The sequence below is a fragment of the Carassius gibelio genome, chromosome B22 (assembly GCF_023724105.1).
Source record: "Carassius gibelio isolate Cgi1373 ecotype wild population from Czech Republic chromosome B22, carGib1.2-hapl.c, whole genome shotgun sequence".
Lineage (NCBI taxonomy): Eukaryota > Metazoa > Chordata > Actinopteri > Cypriniformes > Cyprinidae > Carassius > Carassius gibelio.
In genome coordinates, this window is record NC_068417.1 from 356,327 (window position 1) to 363,341 (window position 7,015).

Below are 7,015 nucleotides of genomic sequence, written 5' to 3' on the forward strand. Positions count from 1 at the left end.
GGGCTGCTTCAGGTACAATTATAGAATCATCTTTCCATTTACAGAATCAAAGAAAAACAAAACATTATTCTCAAATCCCCTCTTTAAATAAATTCATGAGAAAACCAAAATATAACACCCGTCCACCAGCGTTCTAGATCATAAGATCCTGGAGATACAGTCAGTGTCCAGCTGGAGCAGACTTGTTAGGGTTTAATCACAGGTCCTACACGCTCAACACAGGACTCTAGAACCGGTCGGTTCTCTGGCGATGTTCCTTCAGGTGCATTAGTGACAGTCCTTCAGTTACAGCGTTACAAACCCTCAGGTTAGCGTGGTTCTGTCAGAGGGCCGTGTTAGCGGTAAACAGAAGGTGTGTGTGTGGGGTCAGGTTTAGTAGAAGTGTGTGCGTGTGTGTGGGTGTGTGTGTGTGTGTGTGTGCGCGTGGGGTCAGGTTCAGTAGAAGCAGACGGTGTGAACGGCCAGTGGCTCTTCTCGAATCGGACACGTCTGACAGAAACGGTTCTTGGTTCAGTGTACTGGTGATCCGAAAACCTGCAACTGGTTCTTGACTCGAGAACGCGGACCGCTCCAGCAGTGGGCGTGTACGTTAGTTATCTGACTCTGCTGATTATCCACATACATTTTCCCCTGGCCTTTATTTAAGACCGGCCTTTATTTGTCCGTGTTGTTCATGCCCCTGGCCACTATCAGAGGCCCGGCGTTTATTTGACTACCGGTTTTTATTTGAGGAATTATGGTAGATACAAGAGTTGGTCAAGACAATCTTTAGGTTGCTGCTTGAGAAACCCTATCATGAAAGTTTAAAGCAGCTGCAAAAGCCTGAAGTTTGACAATATAGATCTATTAGACAGATGCTGATAACATGACCCAGTACTAGCATTTCACTGGCATATTCATCATGTTGCTAGCAAACCGAAACTCCATTGGTGACAGAATGGAGAAAAACACCTTGGGAGAAACCAGGCTCAGTTCTCCTCTGACCAGTTGATGATGACCAGATGACTTTATGCGCACATTTGAGGAAGTGGTGGAAAAGAAGGCAGACAACCCAGGAGACTGTCTGCACTTCCTGGAACAATACACTTCCTTATAAACTCAAAGACAGCGGAGACCAGGACAACTAGAGCCCAGATACAGATCCCCTGTAAAGACCTTGTCTCAGAGGAGCACCAGGACAAGACCACAGGAAACAGATGATTCTTCTGCACAATCTGACTTTGCTGCAGTCTGGAATTGAACTACTGGTTTCGTCTGGTCAGAGGAGAACTGACCCCAACTGAGCCTGGTTTCTCCCAAGGTTTTTTTCTCCATTCTGTCACCGATGGAGTTTCGGTTCCTTGCCGCTGTCGCCTCTGGCTTGCTTAGTTGGGGTCACTTCATCTACAGTGATATCATTGACCTGATTGCAAATAAATGCACAGACACTATTTCAACTGAACAGAGATGACATCACTGAATTCAATGATGAACTGCCTTTAACTATCATTTTGCATTATTGAGACACTGTTTTCCAAATGAATGTTGTTCAGTGCTTTGACGCAATGTATTTTGTTTAAAGCGCTATATAAATAAAGGTGACTTGACCTGACATTAAAGGGTTAGTTCACCCAGATAGCAAATCAGTCTATTGTTCGTTATCTGGCTCGGCTCAGTGTTCAACTTCAGTTCTCTCTTCACAGCAGTTATTAATTACATAAATTTGCTATCTGGGTGAACTAACCCTTTAACGCTGTACTTTGGCACAGGGCAGTGCCATGTGTTTACTTCTTGTTGTAAACCACAACGACACCCTCCAAACGGCTATAATATGACCCATCTGGCTCAAAAACTGAAATAATTGTGTTTGTCTGAAAGGAGTTTGTGGCGAGTGGGGCGGGGCCGAGGGACGTGGGAACAAGGAGTTTGTCCGGTGGAATGATTGGGATATCAGCTACACCTGCGACCCACCGCTGGTCTCGAGTCCCACGTAGGAGATTGAAGGATATAAAACTGGAGCAACTATAGTGAAGGACAAGAGAGGACCAGGCCTGGGCTTTTAGTTGTGTTTTGGTTTTTATTTGTGCGCGTCAGTCGTCCGTGAGGGGATTTCTCACCGTCCACCGTCTCCCTGGAGTGTTATCGCCTCATCGTCTTTGTGTGTCTTTGTATTATATCTCATTAAATCCTGTTAAGTCGCTATTGTTTCTGGACTGTCTTTTCACCAGCCGTCACAGAACGATCTCACCCAACATGGAAGCAGCGAGCACCAACACCCTCACCGATTTCATGCACCATAGCGTCAAGAGAATGGATCAGCAGCAGGAGAGCATCTCGAACACCGGACGCGCTGTCCAAGCGTTGGTGGCACAGGTGTCCGAGCTCACCCAGCAGATCCATCAGCTCACGTCTCCCACTGCGCCCATCGCCTCGCCTGCGCCGACCGTTCCCCCGGGGATTCCCCAGGACCACTTCCGGCCTGAGTCGCGACTTCCGGCACTGGAGAGTTACGCTGGTGAGCCAACTTATTGCAGTACATTCCTTAACAAGTGCTCTATGCATTTTGCCCTGCAGCCCCGCACTTTCGCCACAGAAGAATCCAAGGTAGCGTTCACGCTCACACTTCTATCAGGCAAAGCTGCCTTATGGGGAACGGCGGTGTGGGAGAATCAACATCCGTGCTGTGCCTCGTTCCACCTCCTATCTGAAGAGATGAAGAGAGTTTTCGACCGGGCCGCGACCGGCAGGGAGGCCGCCCATCGCCTCTCGGAACTCCGACAAGGACATTCATCTGTCACCGAATACTCCATCGAGTTCCGGACCCTGGCAGCCGCGTGCCAGTGGAACGAGGCGGCGCAGTGGGATAGATTCCTGCATGGGTTATCCGACCGTGTTCAGCAGGAGATCTACCTCCTCGAGCTGCCCCCTACCCTCAACGAACTTATTGACCTGGCGTTGCGGGTGGAGGCCAGGTTTAATCGCCTGGGCCGTCAACACAGTCCTTCCAGACTACCCTTCTCTTCCGGTAGGGGGCGCTTGATTCGAGAGAACACGGTCGGTTCTGTCGACGATCACGAGCCCATGCAGGTGGGTCGAGCTCGGCTATCCTGGAGGGAGAGGGAACGGCGGAGGTCCCAAGGACTATGTTTGTACTGTGGAGGCGCTGATCATAACAACTACTCTTGCCCGGTAAAAGAGTCAGTCCGATAGTAAACCTGAGGCTGAGGTCGAGTCGAAGGTCAAGACGGCCTTAGAAGGGGTAACGCCTCCGTCCGGTTGCCCACCGAACCGCTTATTTGTGCCGGAGGAGTTAAGGTCCGAAGTTGTCCGATGGGGTCATTGTTCCAACATGGCTTGTCACCCAGGGATAAGTAGAACTAATGGGTTGGTTAGACAACAATTCTGGTGGCCACGTATGGCTTGCAACGTCCGCGATTTTGTTTTGGCTTGCTCAGTTTGTGCCAGTGGTAAGTCATCTAACCGACCTCCTGATGGGCTCCTTCAACCGCTGTCTGTCCCTTCGAGACCCTGGTCACATATCGCTCTAGATTTTGTTACCGCCCTCCCGCCCTCTAATAGCATGACAGTCGTTTTGACTGTAGTGGACCGGTTCTCGAAGGCGGCACATTTCATTCCCTTGCCCAAATTACCGACAGCCAAGGAGACAGCGGTCACTGTTTTAGATCACGTTTTTCGGCTTCATGGCCTCCCTGTAGACGTGGTTTCAGACAGGGGATCCCAGTTCATATCCAAATTTTGGAAGGAATTTTGCAAGTTATTAGGAGCGTCAGTTAGCTTGTCGTCGGGTTATCATCCCCAAAGCAACGGACAATCTGAGCGAGCCAACCAAGATTTAGAAAGGACGTTGAGATGTTTGGTCTCCAAGAACCCTTCTTCCTGGAGTCAACAACTCTCTATGGTGGAGTACGCCCACAATTCGTTGCCAGTGTCAGCTACGGGCCTCTCTCCGTTTCAGTGTAGTGTAGGGTACCAGCCACCAGCGTTTCCCAGTCTGGAATCTGAAGTCGCGGCCCCCTCCGCTCACGCGTTTGTCCAGAGGTGCCACCGCACCTGGACCAGAGCCCGTGAGACTCTGCTCCGGGTGAGGGAGCGCACTAAGGCCAAGGCCGATCGCCACCGGTTCCTGTGCCACTCTCTCCTGCTGCCTCACGCCGTCAAGACCCGGACTCCTCACCTACACTCCACTACCGTCTGGATTTCTCACCGTCCACCGTCTCCCTGGAGTGTTATCGCCTCATCGTCTTTGTGTGTCTTTGTATTATATCTCATCATCTCATTAAATCCTGTTAACTCGCTATTGTTTCCGGACTGTCTTTTCACCAGCCGTCACAGACACGTGTCATCATTTAAAAAAAAATACAGTTTCACATTTGAATATTAATGGTATATTAACACATGACCCGAGATCTATTGCTGGTTATTGTTCATCCTTCTATAGCTCTCTTTATGAATCTAGTTTTAATGAAAAAGATACCTACTAATGATTTCTTAGATAGTCGTAATAATACTAAATCTATAAGTGAAGACAAAAAGCAACTGTGTGATAATTCTATGTGTATAGAGGAAGTCTTACATGCTATTAAGGATCTTAAGTTAAATAAATCCCTGGTGTGGATGGATCAACTTCTGAATTCTATAAATCTAAACATTTTGAGGAATGTTTCGACGTCATCATGTGCTGTGCAGCCTGTGCACGGGGGTCAGGTAGCAGAGTTCACAGGGCAGTGGTCATGCGGAGGGCAGCGGGCTCGGGTTCAGTTTCCCCTTGTCTTGAGGCAATGTGCTCCATGATCTGCTGCTGGATGCTCACTTCGGTGAGGTGTTTTAGCAGGTCTTCCATCTTTGGGGGAGGAGCGCCACCTGGGGAAACAGAAAGTGGACGTGAGCCAAACAACCAGAAAAAAAGTGTCTGTAGCAATCCAAGTGGGGTGATATCAAATGTGGAGAGGTCCTGGTCAGTAACTTCTTCACTGCAATGCCCGCATTCTCCACCAGTGTGACGGGTGAAGAAGCACATGGACGAGGATACAGGTAAGTTCCCCGAAGAATGGATTTTTATTAACCAGTAGGTGGGAGAAATAGCCAATGTGAAGGGTTTTCAGGTGCTCGTCTGTCTGTCTGTCTGTCTGTCTCTCTCTCTCTCTCTCTCTCTATATATATATATATATATGTATGTATTTAACAAATGTATTACATGTATCTAACTCTGTGATTTGATTTATTTCTCTTGTAGGTTAAATGATTGTGACTTAACTGACAAAAGCTGTTCAGCTCTGGCTTCAGTTCTTGGATCAAATAGCAATCTGAAAGAGTTGAACATGAACAATAATAATCTGCAGGATTATGGAGTTAAGATGCTCTGCACTGGATTGAAAAATATTAATTGCAAATTAGAGATACTGAGGTAGGTTTTGTGACAATCCCTAGTGTTTGGTTAGAAGATCCATCTGTTAACATGGACCTAGATCATTTGCCACAGAATTGAGGACAGAACTGCTTTGAGTGAGAGCTGAAATCTTTGAAATTACATTTCTTTCTTCATATTTCCTGGCACTGGCTAATACACTTACATAATTTCTTAAAAATGTCCCAATTTCAAACTTCAGTAATTCCCAGTTATTACAATAATCATAACTCAGTTGAGCTAAATTCAAATAATGTGCAATCAACCTGCAAATGGTCATTTTAATAGATTCGTTGTCCAGAATTGAATTGAAGTTTCCAGTAAGAGTTATAATGGTTGTTGGAGAAAGATTGTGGACCAACATTAATAGAAACTGATTTATGGTCTGTCAATGGCATGAGAAGAATGTGAATTAAAATCTTTTCTTTCTGTAAGCTACAAGAGGCTAGCCAATAATCAATATGAGCATGGCAGTACATGCCTTATTGTTCCATGTAAAGGATTTTAAATTAGGGAATTTCTCCCTCCAAATGTCTTTTATACCAAATTTCTGCATAAAGGCCTTAAGTCTGATATTGGAAGAAGTTGGAGAACGAGGAGGCCTTCTGTCAAGGGACTTGTCTAGAGTAATATTAAAATCACCACCACTTAATAAAAGTGAATTTGGATAAACAATGTGTTAAGCACATTTCTAATTTATCAAATAAGTCTTTGTTTTCAGTTTTAGAGTTGTACCCAGGGCTGGCCCTAAGCAGATTTTCAAAAGGGCCCCAAACCTACAGTTTCACCTAAACACTCGCATCCATCCCAATGAACACATCACACACTGACACCTGACTGTAAAGTTTATTCAATTTGTTTTACTCAATATATTTTTCTTTCAGGATATGGATAGGAAAATATATTTGCGTAGTTGACAAATCTGCAGTAAAAATGCTTTTTTGTAAAACACAGTTCTGGCCCTTTAACTAATTAAAGTTGTCCATGGAGTTTAAAAACAGGATATGATGTCACAACGTTTTCAGTGACAAAGTTTCAAGTTCATATTGCCAATTTCTAAAATAGAGACTTGTAAAATTATGTCTGAGGTATTTATGAACAATTGTATGCTTTTCTTTTTAATTTATAAAAGTTTAAACTTATTGAACATCCTTGAGAGAGTCAAACCATAGGACAATTTAGAGATTTAGATCAAACATTTATAATAACAACAACAATAATAATAATAATAATAATAATTCTATGAACAAACTTAGTTTTTATAACAATATGTCCAAGTAAGACAAATACATTTTAAATGATTACAATATTAATTATTATTATTATTATTATTATTATTATTACTTCATCAGACTTCATCAGTCACTATTTATTATTGGTAAACATTAATAATAATTACAATAAATGTGGTCTACCAGAGACTGTGAATATATACCATTAAACTGAGAAGCATATGAAAGAGAAAGAATGAGATTAATAGAAGAATTAAGTATTCTGAATATCGAAAATATAACAGTTAAGACAATACTAAAGAATGCTCCAGCACAGTATAAAGTATATTATGCAATTATAAGTTATTTGAAAAAGTAGGTTTAATAAATAGGATTTAAA